Source organism: Haliaeetus leucocephalus, unplaced genomic scaffold (assembly GCF_000737465.1).
Source record: "Haliaeetus leucocephalus isolate CR32 unplaced genomic scaffold, Haliaeetus_leucocephalus-4.0 Scaffold173, whole genome shotgun sequence".
Lineage (NCBI taxonomy): Eukaryota > Metazoa > Chordata > Aves > Accipitriformes > Accipitridae > Haliaeetus > Haliaeetus leucocephalus.
The window spans coordinates 14468563-14493838 of NW_010972609.1; positions in this window are offsets into that span (position 1 = coordinate 14468563).

Sequence of the window (25276 nt, forward strand, 5' to 3'; positions counted from 1 at the left end):
CTTGGATCAGTCAGAGTTCAGTGTCTTTATGCCTCCATCTTTCCATCTGAAAGCAGAAATAATCTGGAGGTTGATATATTTATGTTTAGGATTTTTTCCCACTCTCTACAGTAAAAGAGCAAATAAATGTAAGCATTTTGTCCCATGTGAAATTCTGGTATTTGAAAATTTGTGTTTATCAGGAATCGGGCCAAACATGATAATATTGATAGGTGTTCCTTTCTGTGGGTTGAAAAGTTCTAATACATGCTCATTAGGAAATGAAGGCCTCAGATATTTCTGTAGTCCCAAAGTGAATTGGTTGTATCATGTTTCCTGAACAGAAAAGGAACATTTTGATTTGAATTCAGTTTGAGTTGTCTCTGTGTCACCTGAATAATTTGGGATTGTCATGCCCAGCCCACTGGGTTTCTCTGAATTGCCTAAGGTCAGGTGAGTCCCAGGGCATACTGTGTTAGTTGCCTTACCTTGTGCCCATTCAGTATCAACAGGAGATCTCAGATAGCTGTGACCAAAGGGAAAAGAAGCACAAGGCAGCTGTACTGCAGTTCACGTGAGTCACCACAACAGCAGACAAGTGCAAATTAACGTTGGTATGACTTGGAACCATTCCAGTTTGGCTCAACAACCTGAAGTTTAATGGTGAGAAGGAGCAAAGGCCAGGGCTTGTGGCATCAGAAGACTGAAGCAATCCCTTCATCTACCATGTTCATGTAAACGCAAGTGATGTCAGGGTGGAATCCAATAGAACATGTGGCAGAACAAATGTAAGAATGCAAAATATGAAAGAACAGTGCTAATACAAGTTTGGAAACCTGGATGGGGTGAGATGGTTGTGCCTTGTGAGGGAAAGAATGGTTAACATAAAATTCCAGAAGCCTGCAGTTCTGTCACAGGCTCTGGTACAGTCTCGTGGCACTGGTACAGACTCATCAAGTGGTTCATGATACCTGAAGCTAGTCTATATTCTTACAGGAGAATGCCTTTCAAAACCCAAATCAGTGACTGTAGCGAACTGTCCCCATTCTCCTAAGGGGGAGTTAGTTGGTCATCGGTTGAGAGATGTTTATATAGGTCTAATAAGAATAAATTCAGTGAACCTTTATGCTGTTGCAATATTTTCCAACATGTTGAATGCAGAGACATTTCAAAAGACTTGCTTAAAATGCACAGAACCTACAGAAACCAATCTGGACCTCCTAGAAAATGAACATCTAAGCAGAATATGAACTAGGACATGATTCTTGAAGAAAATAATAGCATATTTTCATGCAGTACAAGGTTTAGTCTTTGGCTGCCAATTCAGCTGCAGGAAGGAAAAGAATTGCAACTGGAGTGGCTGGGATTTCACTGGGATGTATTTGAAAATGGGTTCTCAATTCCTGCCTCCTATCTGAGGAGGGCTGTAATTCTGTGTCCTGAGGCACTCTGTGCATGCCCAGCTCTCAGCTACCCCACCAGTGGGGTGTTCTAAACCTCCTGGTTTATTCTGCCTGCATCTAAATGTCACAGCTTCCTCTGAAAGCCACTTAAGGTACTTCAGGAATACTCTCTCAAGGCAGCTGTCACCTCCTGGGAGAAAACAACAGCCTCCAGTGAATGGCACTGAACGATTAGAAAAGCCTCAGAAGGAGAGGGAGGGGGAAAGACATTTGCAATGGGGTTTTTTTGTTGGGTTTTTTTTTTCCAGACTGACATTAAAATAAATGGTTGCATCCTGTGTAAAAATAATGTCAATTTTTTTTATTCATGTAGATAAACCACATTCTGGATGTTCCAGGGACCTGCTCTTTGATGGTCATACTGCTTGATCTAGGTAGTTTTACACCATCTCTGTGCAGAATTCCCCAATCTGTTGTGATTGACTCCCAAATTAGGAGTTGGCGAATTCTAGGGCTTTTGGAAACATGGCTGTTTCTTAGTAAGTGGTAGTTTGGTGGTTTTTTTCACCCTGGAGGTCTGGATATTATTCCTCTTTCTTATCACTCTCTCACTTTTGATGTAGGCTCTAAGCAAAGGTTGCTGCTGTTTGTGTCTACTGGTTTTGTCTTTCTGTTATGTTGTGCTTTTAAATAATCAAGAGTGCCTAGGGCACAGGATGGGCACATTTCCCATCTGGTTTTATAAGCATAAATAAATACTTATAGAAAAGGCAGCTGTGGCAGTTCCTCCTCTTCTCTGATAGATCTCTCTTCAAAGCTGTGGATCAAAAGAGCATTGCAAATATTCAGCAGCAGGGACCATGACTCTGAGGACTGGCACAGAAGAGTCACACGTGAACTTCTAAGCCTACATAAGCAACCTTCCAAAACGCAGGTTGAGAAAATAATAAACACACTTATCTTGCCAGCAGGGAAAGAAAGTGCCTCCTGTCACTCAGAGCAACTCTCTGAGGCATTGCAGTCATGTATGGAAGCTGAAGGAGGCCTGTCTGAGGCCTGCTGCCTTTCGGAAATGTGACAGAAATTCAAGTCTGCTTTCACTGAAACATTAGAAATGGCACTGTGGAGACTCAAGAGATCTAAATTAAAATTCTAGCTCTGACACAGACTTTTGGAGTGTATGAGCAAATTACCATGTGCCTCAGTTCCTACTGGTAAAAAAAAAAAAAAAAGGATGATAATATTTCTTCTCTCTGACTTTGTCTTGTATCAGAGCATCAGACTGAGGCCATTTCTCACTAAATAGATGTATTTGAACCCCAGCCCTCCTGGGGCAGCTAAGCAGTAAAAATAGTAGTAAGTAGGTAAATAAGTGATTTCTAACACCTTGGAATTAATGTGTGATGTACTGGTATTTATTTTATATACTAAATAAATAAGATTTATCTGTTTATGAAGAGAGGGGAGCTTTTATTGAATGGTATAAAACTTATCTGGGAGACAAGCAAGTAAATAGGTTTGGCTGTAGGCAACTATTTTCTTTATATAAAACCAATGAGGCAAGAGAGAATTTTATAATTGTATATGCTCTCAAAACAGCTCATCCACTATCCTATCTTTAGGCTAGTGGAAGATCAGTAAGGGCAATGATCACAAACTCTCAGATTTTACTATTGTGTTCCAAATTTTGTTCTTTTTCTTTCCATAGCTCATTCCAGCATGACTTTGGATGTCAAAGGTTGATGGCAACAAGACATCTGCTGCTGTCCTGAAACTACATCTCTGGTTGGTAATACTAACTTTGTTTCCTTAAACTTGTTTACTAAAACTAGGATTTTACAGTAGAGAATATACCTCCTTCTGAACCAATACTCATTGCTAATTTGGACTAAACAAGCCTGATTCTTCACTATCTGACTATCTACCTGCAAAGAGCATTTCTTAAAGAAACAGTAATCTAGTTAGGCAGGATTTTGCAGTGACATAAATAAATGTGTGAGGCAGTACAGGACAACAAATAACCAGACTGGTGTTTTAAACGTGGAATCCCACACTTGAGTAAAAGGTTGTTGTTTCTCAGCCTGAGTGACTGAGGAAAGTGAAGGGCAAAGGAAACTGCAGTAACTCCACGTCTCTATAGATGTCACCAGCCTTTCACTCCAGCCTTCCCCAGCCGTTTTCTGGTTGGTACCTATCTCCCTCCAGCTATTTGTTTTGTAGCCCCAGAGGGACTGTTGTTTGGATGATGAAATACTGCATAGTACAAACTAAGAGCTGCCAGCGGTGAGCTGTGCCTGGACAGGAGATACAAAATGGAAAATGTAAACGGTAACACAGTACTTTTTCAATTACATCTTGAGCAAACATACTTACTTACCAGGAGTCAGAGAACAGTGTGAACTTCTTTTTAGATATTGCCAGCTAAATCATTATGGCATTTCCTGAGCTCTGTTTAAAATGATTTATGGACGTTATTTGCAACATTTTGCCTTCTCCTGGAATTCTCACGTAAAAATCCAAACCACATAATTTCCGTTCACATAACACCCACAGCAGGCATGCACTGTTCTCTTGGAGCTGGGAACTTGTCTGCAAAATGGCAAGGGCAGTTCAAAAAAGGAAAAAACAAAACAAAACAAAAAAACAGTACAGAAGGAAAATGATCCCCTTATGTCCTCACAGAGGATTACTTAGGTGCTAGCTTCACATAAAGAGCCAGAGGTGTGAAGACAGGGCAAGGTGGGAGGGCAACAGAGAACAAGGAGATGGGTTTGCTTGTCGAGGTGAGGTTTTTGGAGCATAACACAGTCTCTTTAATTAACAACTCTATTTGGATGTTCTACAGCAACACCCCAGAGATTTCTGGTTTGAGTCCCAAGTGGAGTAGCTGCAGCTGCACTGGAGAGGGTGGCTATGCATTGGCTGTGCCACTGTCCCACCACACATACCTCTACTTCGTGGTACTGGGGGTCCATTGCCTCCTGTAATCAGACCCCCGCTTAGGGCTCTGAGCACAGCTGATCTCTGTTACATCACTGGGGAAAAGCCATAACTGATTGCTGTTGTGTTCATGGGAAGAAGCAGATAGATTGAAGTCAGGTTTGTACTACAGTATTTGGCTAGAGTTGTTGCTAGCTGAAGTCATGGGGAGGAGGAAAGGAAGGCACCCTGATGTAGCAATGCTTTCAGAGAAATTCCTTTAGTTGTCGTATGACAAGTATCTGCAAGGGGCTTTGCCAGCATAGCTAGAGCTTGGCCATGACCCCTGGAGGCAAGCCCTGGCCAAACAGACTGTACTCAGAAAACGTACACTCATCAGTCCCAGGAAAGTGTTTCGACACAGGACTCATTTGATCCCTAGTTGAGACTTATTTTCGAGACTGCCCCAAAAAGTGGTGCTTTCCCAGCTTGAAGTTTAAGTAAGGCACAGGGAGCAGGATGAAGAGATCAGAGACTGAGGTTAGGAGAGGGGCAGGTCATGGCAGCAGGGGGCAATAGGGTCTGACTGCTGGGATCTTCAGGTCAGTGGTTTGTCCATGAGATCACATAGTTGGCTAGCCCATAGTAGTGCATCTGGGGGGGATACAGAGCAGGGCAGTGCTTTTCTCTTGGATTTTGAGCAAATTTCTCAGAGTAGTGAGGAGAAATACTAAAAAACAATGCATGCTTTCTTCAGGATTTCCATTTTTTAAACACATCTTTAAATATATTTAAAAGCTTTTTTAGTAAATGACCCTCAAAAATTAAAAAATACATTTTAGCTCAGCTGATTATGACACTGCAGGCACTCCACTGTTAGTAAGTAATCGGCATTTTTCATACCATGCCTTTCACCTTTGGATGGAGGGCCATACCCTAATTTGATATATAAGGGTATACAAGGGTATACAAAGCAAGATCACCAACGCCAGTGCTATTGCTATGAATTTACGTTGGTGTAATAGGAAGTAGAATTTGTTCCTAAAAGGGAGGCAGTGAAAAATGAACATATACTATAATTCCCTGAGTGGTAGATTTTCATATTATCTATGTTCATTCAGGATTTGAATCTTGGAGATTGAATTAATTTCAGATCTCCTACCACCTGACCCAAAACAAAAACCAGACAGCTGTGTTTGTTACTGCTTGGTAATATATTTTTCCAGGAAAACACAGCTTAAGCTCGGCCCTACTGAAATAGCTGGCTGTTGTTTGTGCTTTACAAAGTGCATCCACTAACTGAAGAGAGAACAAGTATCTGCCTACCACAGGGAACGTACCATTTAACTTTTGTGCAGTGCAAGAGTGTGTTAAAAATGGGTTTGAAACAATGTTTTTAAATCCTGTTCAGTGAAAAGGAGATGAAAAACTAGAAGAGTACTGTGAAGAAGTGCTTAGTTTGGTTCACTGTTTGATGCAGAACAAAACACACTGTTCAAGAAAAGGGGCGGCGACCCAAGAGACTGCAAATGTGCAGGCAGGATTAGAAGTTATGAGAACAGAAGAAGAGTCGATTTTCTCCAGCACTGTAAAATAGGGACCAAAAAAATAGGCTCATTCACTATATTGACTGTGATACATGACATAATCACTGAAAGACATCTATTATGTAGATTCATGTCTGATCTCAAAATCTGAAAAAGGACTAACACCTTGGGACCCAAAGCTGAGGTTTTGGAAAGAGTCAGGTTTACTGTAACACCAGTACTGACAGGCTGGGCCCTGTGGTGGCAGGAAGAAGCTTTTTGGCTTGTTCCACTGCAATCAGTCCTTTTGGGATTCAGGCTTTTTTGCCTGGGAGCAGCAAAGAAGTTGTCTTTTATGCTGAACTCTGAAGGTAGAAGGCAGCAGAGATCCCAAACCATTTCAGTGGTTTTACACAGAGGGCAGAATGGCACAGGGACTGAAAATAGAGCTTGTTGATGGACAGCTACAATGAGCTAGCTCACTGTGTTCTCTTGCATACAGTCCAGTGAGGTGTCTTGAGACTATTCTAAACCACTGCTTTCTGAACAGGATAGTTCCTTTTTTATGTGCAGTGATGCTTGGGGATCGAGATAGGCACATATGTGTACAGGAAATCCACAAATTATTCATAGCCATCTACATATTTAAATGGCAGAAGAAAATAAGCTTTTGATCTCCTTTATCTCAAGAAACAGAGTTCTGGTCTATTCTTTTTATGCAACTTACTAATGAGCAGGCAAAAAGACTGTTATATACTTTTGTAATGTGTAGATTATGTGATTGAAAAAGGAAGCATTATTTCAATTAGTTATGCCGGTCGTGAATTATAACACAGTTTTAATTGAAGGGAGATCCACGTGAATATCCACTGCATTAATCAAGATGAGATGCATTGCAATGAATACTGAATGAATACTAATGAAACACCAAGAATAAAATGTCACCATTTAGAGATATTATATCTTAGCTCTTCCATGTACTAGACTATCAGAATTAATTGAACCAGTACAAAACTTTATGGCTGGTGGCATGTTCATTGTTGCTTAAAAGGAATGAAAGCGTAGGCACAATCTAGCCCATTTATCAAAAGCTGGTTCATCTAGAACTTGTTACAAAACTCAGCTGATGAAGTTTTCCAAATCAGTTTTGCCAATTGCTAGTTACAGTAGCATGGGTCCATCTTCACTGAATACTCTTGTACTACAGTTCATTAGAGGTAAACGTATGTGTCTGAGGACACATAGACAGACATTTACAAACTATATTAGTTGTTTGGAGAGAAATATACATTTTTTGATGAGAAATAATTTTAAACTAGCTCACAGGCTTTGTCATCTAGAAGAGATTATGTTCAAATGAATCTTTGATACAATTATTATTTATTTTGAACTTCCAAGGTTGTACATTATTGCGGAGAGAGGCAGATTCTACCTGAATGATTTGTTCCCATCTTTTGCAAGTTGGCTGGAATCTTAAGTGGGATTAACCAGCAGAAATGCAATAGTAAAGCCAAAGTGTTGGGGTGACAGATTTTGCCTGTAAATTAGGCTTGATCTTGGTTATCCAAAATCACAATGCAGAGCAAAGGAAGGTACTCTTTCAAAAACGGAAATCAATTCACGTGTATTACAACCAGTTTAGATGAGCTAATATGAATTTCAAATGATGTGTTTATATCAGCAGATGAGTTATGAAAAAAATGAACTTTGAATCCTGCATTGCAAGTATTTACACCAGAGGCTTGGTTCATGCACCCACTTGAGAAAGAATAATGCAGGGCCCAATTGTCCCTTCATTTGGTCTGACTGTTACAGATTAGTAAAATTAAGAGCCAGGTTGAATATTATGTTCTCTAATCACAGACCATAGACTGCTGTCCTTGCAGTGAGCTTTGTGTGTCTTGCTAAAACACAGCCTGCACAAAGCAGGCATCCACTTTGGGCTCAGAAAGCGGAGAATCTGCTGCTTCCCTTGCTAGTCTGTTCCAATGGTTAGTCACTCTCACTCTTAAAAATGTGTTACTTATTTTCCATCTGGCATCCAGATATGGGAATGTATGTTAGAATAGCTCTGCTGACTTTAATGTGCTACTCCTGATGAGAGGAGAAACAGGCCTGAGGTCTGTTTGCTCCTAATCCTGAATTGGAGAGCCCATTACTGCTACAGGTCTGAGCACTTGGTGCCAGCTATTCTAGTCAGCAAGCTGGGATGTTCGTTACTGTCTTATTACTTTCTTCTGTTTGTTCCATTAAGTGCACATTTGTTCACTGAGTCAGCCCTTACATGCCTGTTCTACCCACTCTTTTCTTCCCCCAGTGGAGAATTGTTGCAAAGTACAGTGATGCACAGTGTCTGCCATTTCCATGAGCAGGGCAGGAGTTCGTTCTGCCCATTCACAAGTTATTCCTACTCTTTGAAACACACGTGCACAGGCACACACAAAAACATGAGCAAACCCACTTAGAATCTGAGAATCTGTCTCAAAAAATCCTGCTGAAAGCTGTCAATTATCCCACACTGAGGTAACCTTCCTTTTAGTCTTTTAAAGGTCAAATCTGTCCTGTTACAGAGGATCAGAAAGTCAGTGCATGTCAGATCAGGCAGTTGCTAGAGAGTGGTAAAATTTTCATTTTGGATCAATAATGATATATGAAAGTGTCTAGATAATAATTTTAGCACTTCTACTACAACATGATTTTGTGATATCACTGCTAATCTTGTAATTATATCGCCATCTGGTGCCTGCTAGCATCATATACCAAGCTGCAGAAAATGCAGTTTCTATGACAATTTCTGTAGCAAATGCTGTGGGTTTGATGTAAAATATTGGGCTTGAAAGATTTCTTGTGAGAGGGGCAGGATGGGCACAGTTGATACCAAAGTGCTGGAGCCCAGGTGTCTGATAATCTTGGAACGTGCTGGTTGTCATAGTCCTCTCTGCCATTTGTAAATCCAGTATAACTCTGTAGTTTACTGCAGTGGTGGATTTCCTGGGGTCACTGAGGTCATGGCTGCATCCCCTGTTAGCACTGTGCAGAACAACATGTGCTGAAGATCAGTGCATTGGCAGTACCTCTTCATCCTAGTGTCCAAGAAAACTCCTGATTTTTGAGTACTCTTCAAATGCAGAAGAGTTCCTTTTTGTTTATTTTGCTTTGGTGTTGGAGGGAAATAGAATCACTAATTAAGAGCCAGTTTCTGCTTCCTTTAAAGTGAATTTGTTCTTGTTCATGGGAGAAGTCCCACAAGGTTCCAGAGCTAGAATCTACCCTTTGCTATACTGCACATATAATGAAGGAAGCAGGAGAGAGACCTTCAGGACAGCAGGTAGTAGAGCGTTGTCACTCTCTAGATATGCTAGACAGATCACACCTACAGATCTGATTTTATTCTATAATTTTATTTTATGGTTTAGGATTACCTCCTTGTAGGCTCAGTGCAGAGAAGACTCCAATTTCCATGCCTTAATATGCTGTGAAGCCTGCATCCACACCAGCTTGGCTGAAGGGGTCTGTGCTGCTGTGACAAGCAGCTCTGTTCCCTCTGAGTCAAGAGTGTCCTGGAACGGCCTCTTCCTCACATCCTCTCTGCACATTGTCTTGAAGGGAATACTTTTGGACAACACCCGGACACCATCCCATGCTGTGCTGAGCTACAGAGAGTTTCACAATTGCCTTACTGTGCAGAAGGGAACCGGGAACTTGGCCACAACCATTTCCTAAGCTTCTTACACTGTGCTGTGGTTTTCAAGAGCTTTTGTGTCCTGGGCCAAGTGGAGGTGCCAGCTCACCCTTCTACCCTAAAATGCATGCTTCAGGCAAGAGGGGTGTTCCCCTGTGTCTTGCTTCCTGCTGCCACCACAAAAAACATGGGTAGTGTGAGGCCATATGATGTCACGAGAGGGATGAGCCGGGCAGGGGGTGGGTTGGTTGCTAGCAGCAGGGAAAGGTAGGGCAGCTAGGAAGCCTGGAAGAGCAAGAAGTCCTAGAGCCCTATGACTTTATCTAGCAGGCTTTCTCCTGCCAGAGAAGAATGAGTCAAATCAAAATGTAGAAGGAAGAAGGCTGATCAGAGAAGTGGGGGCTGGGGATTAAGTTGGGGCAGATGGCAAGTTCATTGCTCAGGGGTCACATCAGAGAGGATCTGCTCCTGAAAACAGCGCTTGGTTCTTCACTTCCTACATTCCACTTTCCCTCCCAGAGTATGCCATGGGGAAGGGGAGTAGCACTATCTACCCACACCAAGACCTTTTGAGGATGTCTGTTGCCCGGCTGTCATACCAGCCATGGTCTGTCCACAGATGCAGGCAGACCTTACTTAACAGACGCTGATTGCCATGGTCATAGTGATTTCTCTTCTCCTATTCCCCAGCATACTCCAGGTGGAAGAACTGCTCTCCTTGGTCTTCTCATGCTGGGTCCTGCAGGCTCACTCTCACCTGCATAGGTGGCCCCCTTCAAATATTAAGCTGAGGAGGGAAGTCACCCTTGGACTCACCTCTGATCATTTCCTTATGCTTCATCCTGGGTAGAGGTCAGCACTCAGCACTTCCTCCTTTCTTCAGCCTTCGTTCCTCAGCCTTCGTCAAGCAACTCCATCACACCTCACGGGGCCTGTGTTTAACCTGGAGTACATCTCTAGTCAGTTAGGGCATGAAGTAAGAATCAGTGGCACTGTCTGGTCCCCAGACCTGAATTTCAGAGGTACCAAGTACTTGCAGATTTGAATGACTTTGGTGCTGCTGCGGTTCAGGAGTTTGGCCACCAGTCTCTGATGAATAAACCAACACATCCAGCCGAACCTGAGCTTACATTCGTCAGCCAAGTGAAGGGAATTAGGTGTATTAACACCAGATGAGACTCTGGCCCTAAAATATCTGTAAGGCAAAGAATGGAAAACATGGAAAGCTTTCATAGATATTCCATTTAATGTTTTGTAAACTTTCCTGCTATGTTGCTAGGGGAATTTTAATACATCAACGCATTTAAAATAGATCTCAGTGAGATGTTTGAAACTGGAGCCAAGTCTCCCCCTGCCCTGAACTTCCTTATTGTTCCTGTCACCATTTCAGCTCCCTCCTGTCTGGAAGAGACCCTCTTGCTGATCCACTTCCTGCCCCTGTAGCAGTACTAGGAACTGCGCAAGGAATCCTTGTTTTACTACACTTCAGATGCTGACATTGCATTTTGCAGCTAGCCAGGCTTCATCTGGAGAGTATAGTTCTTGCATTTCCTGATGTGAGTCAGTTCTGAGGGAAGTGTTTAACCTTTTTGTCAAAGGTTAAACATATAAAAGGGGAATGTGAAGCTCTTGTATTCCTGTTGTTGCCACATTAAAGAGAGCAGCTTTCACCGCTAAGCTAAATCTAATTTTTCTGGGGGGACATTTCTTTCTGTATCCAATTCAAAGCTGCAGTTTACAGCACTTGTTAAGGAAAGTGTATGTTTGAACAGGGCTGTATGACAAGGGTCATTCATTGACTGTTTCCATTGTTTTTTTCTTCTTAATAGCCCTTTCTGCCTCTCTCAATGGATTTGAAGAGGCTTGGACAGGCATTTGTATTAAGTGAGCCTATTAGAATTTTTCAAAATGGTCCATTTCTATAAAATATAAAGCACTTCAGAGGAAAATAAATAGCAAGCATTCTTTTGCTTGAAAGCAAAAGAATTTGCCCCTACCTGTTCTTACTGACACCGTATTATTTTAATCCATCTTTCTCCACTGCTTGGCTGAGTATACTTTTTTTCTTATCTGTAATCACCAAGACTGATGACTTAGCTATGTTAGCTACAATCACATGCCTCTTCCCACTGACTAAATACTTAATGGCATACTCTTCTCCTGATGGAGATGACTGTCAGAGATCTCATTGCAGTTTTACTGTGTGTTGGCTGCTTCTGTCCTTTGTGAAGCATAGGAACACACCTATTTTTGTTTAGAGACAATTCCACAGGTGACCTGCTGGTTGTTCTGCACCAATTGCACCACTGATAATTTGTTGATGTTTATCTTTATGGGTGGGTCTGAAATACCTGATTGTAATCAGTTGGCAATGGTTATCCAATGAGTCTGTGAAAGAGCCAGGAACAGAGTCTAAAGTAACCACTAACGGTGGGTTTGCTCTTGAATCTCTGTTGCTCAAGGCCTCCATTCTAGTGGATAATTAGATTGTTCTTGCCAGGTCTGTGTTCTTCTGCAGCTCTCTAGGATTGTGTCATAAGTAGACAGGTCCACACAACAGTTTTGTCAGGCTGGAAAGATATAGTCTTGAAAAGGAAAAAAGGATAAACAAAAGATAAAGAATAAAGAAAAATTAGAAACGTCATTCCCAAGGGAGTGTTCCTGACAATCTGTTAACTTTTCATTGGTGTGTTCATAACCACTTCCAAAAAAATGTCACAAACTCTTAGCAGAGCAGCTTGAACCTCTGCTGATGAATTGAAGGAAATTTGTTCTAAAGAAAATACATCACATGAAGTTAACCCACAATAGTGGATCAGCCAAAACCAACACCACGGAACAGGAATTCCTTCAATTTAACAATACCATAATCTCATTGCTGGCTGAGCAGTAACATTAGAAACTGCACATATAACACCTTCCCTTACAGTTGAAATTTGGCAGTGGTGACTTTAAAAAAAAAATCCTAAAAACAACCTTAATCTTCAGCCTGGATGCATTTGTTTGATTAAGAAGATTTGAGTTACCCACTTACAGAGTCAAATCAATGTAGTGTTAAGATTCCTATGCTTTATTCCAGGCATATAAGTAATGTGTTATTCAAAATAATACACTGCAGAATAGTTCAAAGCTGAACTGTGAGTGCTTCATTGCATGAACTGTGGAGGAGTGCTGATTTTCCATCACTCTGTTATGTGCGTCAGTCACTGTAGTTCTGTCTCCTTCTGCAAGGCAAACTTGACCTGACTGTGCTTTCCTTAATTACATTGCTTTCATTGAAAGGAGAAAAGTAACCACTGTGAATTATGCTGTCAAAAACCTAGGCACCACCTTCCATATTTCTTCATTTACATTATAATTCAGTGCCCTTTGGTCCAAAAACTAATTCGTTGCAAAGCTAGGGTAAAAGAGCTCTGTTTGAGGACCTCCTGGGTTCAGGAATTGGTGGCAATACAATGTTATTGCAGACATAGCACAGAGCAGCTGCATGGTCATCACCACAGCTCCTGACCTGCAGTAGTAGCTTTGACCTCCTCTATGTGCATGTATGGAGGGACTTTGAGAAACAGACCTGATTGCAGATCAGTAGGACAAACACAGACCTGTCTCCCTGGGCACACAACAGCTCTTGGCTGTTTGCCTGCTACAGAAAGAAATCACTGCACCAATACATGCAATTCCTGCACATTGCTTCTCTGGACCTTCTGCACCTCCCTGGCTCTGAGGCTCCAATATGCCAGTAATCCAGGCATATACTTGGACTGGGATTTGTTCCATCTAACTGAATGCCTGGGTTAGGAGTGCAGTAACACCAGGATCCGTAGGTTAATGGTTCAGGATGCCATGAAAATCTTCTACACCATAGATTCTGTGATATTAGCAGATCTTTTGGGCAAGGGAGGAGCTAGGAGCAGGAACAGGCTGTTTATTTTAGCAGGGATCTTTTCTCCCTTTCTCCCTCCCTGCTCAGATCTCCCCACTGCCCAAGCAGGTCCTGAGATATTAGACAAAAAAAGACAACTAAAAAGGGTTCCAAAGGTATTTTTCTTTTGTAAATCTCAGATTTGTAGAAACCTGGTTCAGGCATTTTGAAGATAGAAGGTTGCTAGAATGACAATAAGTTGGGGTTTATATTAGGGAAAGGAGAAAAAGGATAGCAAAAACCAAACCGTTATTTATTCTAGGACAGGAGGCCTCACAGGGAAAGAAGTCTGTGTGAAACAAAGTGATTATTTCTGCTGCTATCGCTCTGAGCAGTGCAGGCTGTAACAGAGCTTCCACCATCATTCAGCTTAAATAATAATTTAGCCTTTCCATTTACAGCATCTGTACATCCTCCTGTGTTTAGCCACAGACTACTAAAACCCTATGCATATTAGTCAGTGATATGGACCTTTTTTCCCTACAGACATAGGACAGTTTCCAATCCATTTCAGAAAGAAAGATGAATTGGAATTGGATTTGAAATGAGAGAACCTGAGCTCATTTCCCAGCTCTGCCACGTACATCTTGCAGTCTTGGGCAAATCTTAGCTCTGTCTATTCTGAGCTATTTGGGGCAGGCACTTTCTCATTTGCTATGCATACATGTGGTGCTTAGCACAAAGGGGACTCCAACCACTCATGAGTAACCAGTGAACAGATGGTAGTAAGTTGTCAGTGTGACTAGGTATTCCCACTCTGATAGTTTTTGTAGCAAATTTCATCTTTGAAAAATCCTGCCAAAAGCCCAAAACTGAGATATGTAAAAGAAATATTAAATTAAGGAGTCCATTTTCAAAATATCTCTTTCCCAGCTGTAAAATACAGAAAGGACTTTCCACTGTAGGAATGGAGACACATTGGACATACTGGCGAAGTCCTGCTATAGCCAAGTGTCAGCGCTGTGCTTAGTTAAATCCATGGTAAGCTTGTCTTTTTGACTTCCAGAAATGGAGTAAAGGACTCTTTGGGCCAGATATTTTCTTAATCTCTCACTTGCTTTCACTCAGATGAGCTTTTTACAATTAGGAGTTTCCCCGTTTGGCAATACTTCTGCATTGTCACAGGCAGAGATGACATAATGAACTACTCTTACGCATATTCTTGAGCTCTTCTGGGTAAAAATAGTGACCCTCAGCTTTAATCTTCAGAACTTCATGTCTCAGTGCAGCTATTCTAATGACAAGGGTGAGCAGATCTGGCTAAGGCAGGAAACAGATGTATCCTCTTATTCTTAACATAAATTTGGGGGGTTTATTTTTTGGTTAGCTGCCGTCCTAATCTCACTTTTGATCAAGTGCAGAGGAAAAGAGTAATTAGTGAAGTATTAGTGTTATTATTATTTCCTGACATTAACTCTCCTGCTACTTGTCCATCCTTTTCTCAGGCCCAGCAAAATGGTGTGTGGGTTTAACAGACGAAGAGCATTTTTTATTGCTGGTCCCTCTCTGCGCTCTGAAGTCATACTGCGTTCACTCTACTGAGCTAGTAAAAAAAGAAACAACTCCTACTGAATGTGGCCACAGTTATGTGGGTGGTAAGTGCCTTATAACAGTATATCTTATGCAGGAAGGGGAATACATTTTATTAGTGTAGTTTTCATAGTTGAAGAACTGTTTTCCAAGTGCACTGTTTTATCTGCAAAGCAGATAAAAATATAGTTTATAACAACTATATTATTGTATAGCAACATATAATAACTAATATCTATTAGTATGACTATTTGATTTTAAAATTAATGATTCATTTTTTTAATATGGCTCTGAATGATACAAAATTGCTATTTGGCTTAAGCCATCATACAGGTGGCCGAGGCACAAAGAGATGAGTTGATTTACCAAACATCACAGCCAGGAACTGCCCCCTCATCTTCTGAAGGTGAGACCTACAACTGAGCACAAGAGTTTCTCCTCCCCATTGCCTTCCACGAGCATGAGTTCCTCAGCATTTCTGACACCTCTTTACTTATCCTATTGCAAGAAGCATAGTCCTTGTGTCATTTGTTGTGCAGCAGGCTGTACAAGCACATCCTTCCCTCCTAACATCTGGTCTGGATAGATACCCCAGGGACCATGAGAAGATGCAGAGTGGTTTTTTTTTTCCTCTCCCTTTTTCCCTCTTTTTTTTTTTCAGCTATTACATAATAGTTGATTTTTGGCTGGTGTAGTTATCCCTGGTGAAATGTTTTAGTTCCCTAAGCAGTAATGATACTACTTCAGACCATATTGCAAACATTTATGTAATTTTTTTTATACAAACCTGCTGTATGTGTACCTTTTTAGTTACTATGGTCATTGTTCTCAGTATATCATAACTCTACAACATACGGTAGTTATGAAAAGATATCCCTCCTGTATATTTCATTCTCTTAAGAACCAGAAATCCCAGGATATATTTTGAAGGCAAGATTTTCTAAGACAGACAGGTTTTTATTTAAAGTATCTGTGTATTAAAGCAGAGATAACCATTCAAGAAGCAATCATCTAGTCCATTTCCATAAAATCTTTTGATCTTTCTTTGTCATATTTAAATTTGTTTTCATTGTGATCAGCTGCTTTTAATATATTTTGACACTTAATTTAAAACCTACAATTACAGGTTAGAATCATCATGGCCACTGAGGCAAATTCAGCTCTGAGGCAAGTCAGTGAAAATGAGTGTAACAGAGCGATCAAACGTGCCTGCAACATTTCTGAATTTTTACCTCCCAGCATCAGGGCTAGACAAAAGTAACTGCTCTGCTAACAGGCTGGGGGCTCTAGCCTACATGTGGCAAAGCAGGAAGTGCACAGCTGTACAGCTGTCTGTGTACAGTGCAGCAACTGCCTCCCCTGGCAGGCACTATGACTACCAGGGTATTTCTTTCATAGGGTAAGTGGGTATTCCTCTCAGGCATCTGGATGAGCAGTGGTGAAACATGGAAGCTGAGGAGTAGCTGAAAAATAGCTACATGCTACCAGATCACTATCATTCCTTAGACTGTTGAACAGGAAGGGAAACCACCCTCTTCCATGCTTTCACGCATTTTTTTATGTTCTTTGCTCAGAGATGTATTGCAACTCATAGTTAATCTTTTCAATCATCTCCTCTGTCCCCACAGAAACTTTGGATAGCAGAAAATAATGGCACAATACAATACAAGTTGCTGTATTTCCCAGCACTGGGCAGTGGGTTTCTTCTATGCAGCCTCCCCATTTTTCTTCCTTTTCTCTCTCCTTTTCAACGGGAACATTGAAATAGACAAACAATGCTGATTTCAAACTCAAGCTTTTAAAGGAAGCTTCTATGCAAATTGGTGTGTTTAAAAACAAATCTGAAATAGTTCTTAACAGAAACTGTTCAACTAATCCAAGTATTTTAGTTTAGGTTACTAAACCAAATCCATCTAAACTGATACAGGGGACCCATCCAGAGGACCTGCTCATCGCTACAGCCATAGTTGTGTATAGAAACTCTGATCTTTCAGATGAGATACCTCTAAAAGAGGCAGAATTTTTGCAATCAGAATGTGCTGTTATTTTTTGGGGGTGTGATAACAGGGTGATGCAGATTGGAAAGGCCTCATGTTACATCATCTTTGGTGATTGAAAGTAAAAATTCTTGAAATGGGTGGAGAAAGAATTGTTACAGTTCCCTGCCACCCTGAAATGATAAATGCTTGGAAAACGCCCAGAATGTTATTGAAGTGCCTAAAAAGTAAATATTTATTTTGCACACAAATCTTTTAGATCTGTCAGTAGCTGAATTTGATTATTCTTGTGTTGGTTTCTATTATTTGACTAGGTATTTGTAGACAGATGGCCTCTTGTAGTGTTAATAAAAACAACTTATGTAGAATGATCGGGCTGTGTAGTAATTGGGGAAATACTGAGGGATTAGGAAGAGGATAGCCTGCCAAAACCTAGTTTCTGTTTATACACATTTAATTCCATCTTATAGCAAATTAAGCTTTTATTTTAGAGGCATGTTCAGTTACTCTGATCAAGTAAGGCTGGAGTTTGGGATGCTGCAAAATTGAGGTTTGTAGGTCAAACTCATCTTCCTGTGATGTTTCACTGGTATAACAAAGAAAAGTGTATTTTTGAGTAGATTTTAATAGCTAAACCCCCTATACTTCTGAACCTGTGCCAGCAAATCTCTAAAATGCTATGAACTCCAGATGATGCAAGAAAAGCTGGGAAGGGACTGAGCTGTGAATAGAGCTGACCAAAAGACAACTGAATTTCTGTCCCCTGACAATTTTATTTCACTGTGTATTGTTCCCCCAATCTACCTTTTGCTTTGTACTGCAGCATCCATAGAACTTTTGTTTCTTTAAAATCTTCTTAATCACAACTGTCACTCACTCTTATTTAATAAAATGTAAATAAGGAAAGTTTAACAAAGATTTAAAACCGTTAAAACTTTGTTTACAAAATCAGCACAAGTATTTGGCAAACTTTACCAACATGCAATGTTTTAAACTTGTTGACAATTTATGATGCAAAAAAACCCTCTGCTTTGTCAATGATGCCATCAGTTGCTCCCCCTCTTCCTTCTCATCCCTTGAAAGAAAAATATGACCAGCTTTCTCTGCTTTAGGTTTTTAGGCAAGTCTTGAATGAAGATGCAAAATTTCACCTATAAGTATGAAGCATTTTGAAACACACTCATAGATGAGTGAGTTGCAGCAGGGGGAATAGAGAAGCCTCCCCAAACCTACTGTGGCAAAGACTTTTATTAGCCTAGAACTGGGAGGGAACTGAAAGTCAGATTCTTCCTTCCTGACCACAGAGATTTGCAATGTGGCTGTCTACACCTAAGCTAATTCTCTGCACAGCCTTAAAAATCAACGCAGAGAAAGAGGCACTTTTAGGATGCTGTCTGCCCAGCTGCTTGCATCAGATGAGCTGCACTGTGCCAACCAAGTAGCCTTTTACCTCCGTGGACAGTTGAAGGACCCTGCAGTGACTAGTTCAGACATAGTTGCCCCTACTGCAGGTACCTCTGCTTGGTCATCTGAATAGCACCCCAGCTGCCTGCTGTTTGATGGCTGTTCTGAATACCACAGCTCACTGACCGCAGTATATTGATACTTGTGCTGAAGCAGACGTAGCTCCCAGGCCTAAGTGGTGTTTCTCATCTTGGCTGTTGGTGCTGAGAAAGAATGCATCCTGTGATGAAAGGAAAGCATGTACAATGCAGTTCAAAGTATCAAAACTGTTTGCTGAGCTGGCAGGAAATTTAATTTAGCACATGGGACTTAATGCTGCAAAGATTAAATGTTCTTATTCAGATGAGAATGAAAGCTTTGTGATTGCCTTATCAACTGAAACATGTGTAGAGCTTCCAGTTACCAGGCCATAAAAGCACTGATATACTTGTGTGCATTACAAAGGTCTTCCTAGTCCTTCCCCTTGCTTCTCTGAAAATGGTTTAGCTAAGACAAGATGACTGACTGTACCACTGGCCTAACCTTACGTAGTTTGCAGTTAAGCATATCACTGATACCAATTTAGCTCAACAGGGTCAAATGGGTGGGGTGCAGACAAGAGAGTATGAGACCAGGGCAGGCTGGGAAGTTCCCTCTTTCTTTTTAATTTATTTTTCCATAAAATTCTCCAGCTTTCATGAAATGATTCTAGTATTTATAAGTCTGAATTAACTTTTGAAGAAAGAAGCATCTGTGTTTTGATTCTTGATGAATTGTGTTCTTTCCTACAAGAACCATCAATGTCAGGGTCTAACCATGTAGATGTGCTACAGATTCCTATATCTTTACATCCTAGAGCCCTGAGCTGCAGATTGTTGGATGCTGGAGAAAACCTGCAGGAGAGACCCTGGGAAAGCATTACTACATGCTTAGCACACTGTTATTCTCTTCTTTTATTCCCTAGGCTTCTGCTATTGGCCACTGTCATTTACAAGATAGTGGGCTAACATGAGATTTGGTATCATCTGTCAGGTCTCACTTCCTGCATAACACAAGCACCTGCCATGGTGGCAGAGCTGTCACTGTTTGCCTGGTTGAGTTCCAGTGAGGCCAGTTCTACCAAACTTCTCAAATCCCAAGCGACACAGCACCGGGGTGGCACAACATGGTGCCTGGACTAGCAAGGCAAGCAGCTCGATGCTCAAATTCAGGGAGTCAGCTGGTGGACAGTTTACTCAAGCAAGGCCAACCCAACACTAGCAACGTTCATGAGACTGAAGAGCAGCAGAGATGCCCCTTGGGCAGAGACAGAGCTCCCACCCACTGAGGTTCTCTCAGGGTCCTGTGGCAAGTGGTGTGGGTGTCTGTTCTCAGGTGCTCAAAATTATCTTCCTGCTGCTACCGAAGTGTGCTTATGTAGTAAGGATTTGTATAATGCTACTTCAGTAAAAACTCATAGAGGAAGATAATACAGGATATTCTTAACAGAATATTAATCAGAGAATATTAATAATATTTATAAGAGTATTAAGAATAGCCATGGAATTTCCAGTTTTCGTAAGAGCTCAAACCTTTTTCAGGGTGCTTTATGAAGTCAGCCTGGCATCATTTTCCTGGTGGGAAGTTAAGAGCAGCTTTTGTAGGCAAAATATAGAAAACTGAGTGCTCTGCATTATAGTTTAGAAGATCAATAGATCTCTTTGTTTAGGGATCCTGATGTTAAAGGAAGAAACCTATTTATATGCTGCCTTGGCCTATTAGCCTTGGTTGTTACTAATAAAAGTTCTTTCAGAGCACTCTGAGCAATCAGTCTTGAACAACTTTCCATAACGAGCAAAAGCATTAGATAGGAAAAAATAGACAAGAAAAAAAGCCTCCTTAAGTCTGCCTTTCTGCAGGCAATGTGTCTTTGGGTATGAATTTCAGAGTGGGTAGAGAACACACTTCTGCTTGGCATGGAAATACATACTAAGTGAAAATTAAAAAAAAAAATATTCAGGAAGTATTCTTAGCTTATCAGTTCTATGGGTGTATTAGTAACTTAGATGAGAATAGTTTTCATGATGAAAAGTTGACTGTGCATGCTTCTGAACTGTTATTGCAAAATAAGAGGAAGGGGGAAGTTTAATAACTAATGTTTTGGGTTGGGCTTTTTTCTGTGCTTTTACATATCTTTTAACAGCTGTGGGCAGGGGAGCATGGAGCGGACATGTTTCTGTTCTCAAATGGAAAAAAATAACCTTCAGAAATTTTCATTGGACAACATTCAAAAACTAAGAGCATTTAAATTTTTCCCCAGGCAAAAGAGGCCATTTTATAAAAAGACAAATTGCAGGAGCCACCCAAACAGACCCAAATTTTCAAGAATTCTTTCCTAGGTTTGTTTTAACATAGTCTTCATTTTCACACCCAACCTATTAGTTTAGTTAGAAAGCACTACATGTACAACTTTTAGATAATGAGAAAAAACAGTTAGTAAAACAATATTTTAGAGGAAGGTCAACATTTGACAAATGTGAGTGTCTAAAGTTATGTTAATAAATGTTTAGGTTTAGCCTCCTACAGAGGAATATATTGCTTTTTCGTAAAATTCCACTGGAGATGAGAACAGGTGCTAACTTGAAAGTCAAATTATTTTTCTAGAAACATATATGGATTCTGAGGTACAGATTTTCTTCCTAGAACGTGCAAAATCAATGCTATCTGAGCTCCTAATGTATTTAGGCCTTCTAAAAGTCCTTCTTCATGGACTCAGACCTTTAACATTCAAGTTTAAATTCTGTTTCGCTCAAGAGTCCACACTGCTGCTATCTCCCCATCAGAGCTGATGTGGACTGGTGGGAAATGTTTAGCAAAAATCTAGCCTAGGCAATGCCAGAGAGGCTCATTCTTGCATTCTTGGGAAGTACTTCAAGACGGCAGTGCAGTAGAGCATTTAGTAGGTGTGTTACACTCCAAGCCCAGATGCAGCCACATTGCCTTCGATGAACTGCTTAAATGCTGCAACTTAAATAGCTGTGAGTACTCCACCAGATCAAAGGCTGACAGTCTGTGCAAACAGTCAAACACCTGCCAACTGGAGGCTTTTTCCTACACAGTGGGACCCTCTGCCCCAGCTTTGTTTCTTTACCATCCTGTGTCATACCACCTCTTCAATTCCCAGAGCCCCCACGAAAAGCATCAAATCTCTTTAGTGACTGAATTAGCTATTTGTTTGCCTTGTAGGCAGACGTGAAGGACTGTGTAATGGGACAGTGCTGATGTTTCCACAGTCCTCCTGGGAAGCTCTCCTTTGCATTATTTTGGTGCCATATAAGGGTCTTAGTTTTTATAAAGGTTGCTTTTGGACACTGGGTTTCTTGCTAATTCTTGCTAATTTCAGCTGGCTGGGGCTGATGCCAGCTCTCTGCCTTGCCTGACCTCCTGTGAAGAGGAAGCAAGATGATCCTTTATTTTTTCACAACCGGTCTCCAGAGGAGGAATTCCCCATTCAATCTGCAGTGCACTGCAATGCAATTCCCTCCTGCTGCTCTCTTCCCTCCTCTCTTTGCTGTAAATTGCAAGGACTTCACCACTTAGCTGCAAGCCTCCCTTGGCATCTGCCTGTACCTGTAGCAGATAGGCATTATTTTCACATAGCTCCCTCCAGACCTATGAGCTTGGCTATGGAAACTTTGAATGAGCTGAAGAACTGTGGAGGATGGGTACAGTTGTAAAAATTGCCCAAAGCAAGGAAGGCAGATGTGCAAGAGAGACCAACAGCAGTGCTACAGTGTCAACACTAGTGAGTCATGTCCCTGTTGGAATTAAGCACAATGGTGACACTGCCCAGAAGTGACCCAGAAGACTAGGCCACTGCCTTTCTTGCAGATAAGTAGTTTATTTTCCACCCTCTGTAAGACAAAGGTCTTTCTTCTTTTTTCTAAGCTGATGAAAACACTCTCTGTTTACTGCCTTCAGTTACATTAAAGCAACTTATGTGTATTGTATCATAGCCGAGCTCCTTGGCATTTATGCAATGGGAGAAAATTCAGATGAGTAAACTCATGTTTTATGACTCAGCAGACATAGTCTCAGTTTCTGGCTCTCACACAATCTCTTTCTGCAACCTTGGGCAAGCTACTTAATCGCTTTCTGTGCCATCTGTAAAAAACTTCCCTTCTCTGTGTGTCCTGTTTTATCCATCACCTCTTTATTGCAAATGTAATCCTATTTATTTGTATAGCACTTACCAGCAAAGGAACTTTGCTCCTGGTAATCCCTAGGCATCACTGGAATTAAGAGTAAAGTAGTAATATCTGAGCAATCAAACCATGCCATTTCCTTATTTCAACCTACAGTCCTTTAACCTGTCCTCTGGATGTCTTCCAAAAATTGCCAAACTAGAAACTAAAGGACTAATAAGAATGTATCTCCTGTCATGTAGTTCAGCTACAGGTTCCAGAAATAGGGAATTTACAATGCTGAAGGACTGAGCACAGATGCCATGCCAGTGGGGAACAAGGCTGCAAAGGGAGAATTGGAGCCATGAGCTGCTTGGCAGTTACTGCAAAGAGGGAAATTCTATTTATTCACTGTAACATTCTCTGTCTCATTTTCTTCCTGCCAGAGTATTGTGCATAGGTGGCAGAACCCAGAAAACACGCTTTCCTGCCTCCCCATGTGCGTCATGCTTAGAGTTATTAGGGGATGCTTTTTTTCCTACTGGATTTGCACCTGAGGTTCTGCCTCCTGTAAGACATCCCCAGATACAGATCAAGGAAGGGGAAGGTGAAATGCTCCCTAAAGAACCATCTTTGGAGCCTGGGAGAGGTTGCAACACATGATATACCTCTAGACCTGTGTCATCAGTAAGCATATGCCATGTAACTAAAAAGTAGTATTGAAGTTCAAGCAAATCTGACAGTAATCATATTAGTAGACTTATAGAAGAAATAAGTGCTGAAGAAGGGAATAAAAGAGAGCAGACATATACATCCACCAACCTTCCTTCTCAATCAGTTTCAGGTGGGCTCAATTTTGCCACTCGGAGGCAACTGTGTGGGACTGGTCTCTTTTGGTAGTACCCAAGGGCTTTATAAATGTTTGCATGGCAGTGTCTCCCTGTTTGCTCTACTCTCACAAGCCTACAAGGAACATTTCTGTATCAAGACTTGGGAGATTCTTCAGCACTGCAATATCTCCTGCAGTGTGAAGTAGTTCTCAGAATCTCCCTATAGCAATCTGCTAAAGTATGTGGGATAATTCTGCTTATTGAGCTAGGCCAGGGTTTTGTAAAAGAGATGAGAGGACAGCAGTCTTTCCAGAGTCCTGCTCTCCAGTTGGAGGCAGACTTCTGTGGTCTGTTTTGAAGTGCTGGACGTTTACATTTTGCTTTTCCTGTCGGAAGAAATAGATCTGGCAAACAGCCAGCAAGCTATTTCTGGAAAACTACTTTCCTAATAATTAAAAACACCTGGGCAGACTTTCCTTGTCCAAACTACTCCCTAGCCAGGCCTTTAGGGACAGAGATTCAGATACTGAATAGCTTTAGCAGTGGCAGGAACACAGGAATTCAGGGTGCTCCTTCTTTACTTTATGCACCTTGAATGTCCATTTGCAATCCAAGGTAAAGATGACAAAGGACTGAATGAAAGTCTGACCTGTAAAGTATCAAAAGCTCCTCAAAAGCCAGACTTTCATTCTGGCTCTGCCGGATGTTCAGAGATCATGAGATGAACTTAATCATGTGTTCTTCCCCCACCCCCAAACACTGCCTTCTGGGTTATGATCCTTTAGGGAGCTCTTGGATCACGTTTCTGGGCTTACACCTGCAATCAGTAGGGATCCAATCATACTTGATTTTAAAGAAAAGCTGGGAGTCTTTCCTGCTTGTGATGCAAATGCAGGTCCTTCTGCAAGGAAAAAACCCACTGTCATGAAGTTGGTAGTCAAACTGTTAAAGGTGGTGGTGCTGTAGTTAAAATGAAATTAAATCAGAGAAATTGACATTACTGCAATTATTTATAGTTGCATGGAAGATCAGACTTTGCACTGCATTTAGGCAGCTTCTACTTCCTTACTAGCTTTACTAGTCAATAGGTGCCTCTTAGAAAATACACTGTGTCTACCTGATACTGTCTGGGGATGGAACAGGGACTGGCAGGGTACCTTGAGAGATTTTCTGTTGGCAAACAGCTGTCTTCCAGCTTATTCTGCCAGAGCCTAGATGAGTCAGTAAAGCTTGCATGGCTAAAGCATGTTCTGTAGTCAGTGGGATACCAGAAAGGAATATGGCCCACATTTGTGGATAAATGAGTTATGGAAGTAATAGGCCATGTACAGCAGTCTTCTGTGTCCAGAAAAGGAGGGCTGAGGAACAAGGGGAGAAATTGGGGAATCTACTTGGTAACTACCCTCTAGAAAGGAATAGCACCACCACTGACTGCTAAAATAAATTTTCCACTTCTTCTGTTTTTCTCCTATAGCTATTGTTTTTCTTTTGCCTATGCATGCCTTAACATCTACCTCAGCCATGCTTGTATACAGTGTCCCAAACTCCAGTAAGACACACCAGAAAGGTCAGTTCCTACAAGAAAGGGAGGAAATACTGCACCAAACTAAGTAGATTATTTACCTTCCTATCTTAAATCCTGTAAAGAAAAATCTAAATTATCTCTCTTAACAGTAAGGCTTGTTTAGGAAATGAAAACTTTTAATGAGCATGTAGACAGCAATCAAGATTAATCTTCATGTCTCTCAAGACCTGGACAAGCCAAAGCCTGAGAACCTCTTCAGAAGGACAGCAGCAAACACAAGTTTTGATAGTTAATCCGAATCTCTTGGTTACTGAGATCAACATATTTATGGGTTTAACTTTAATTTTGAATCTTCTA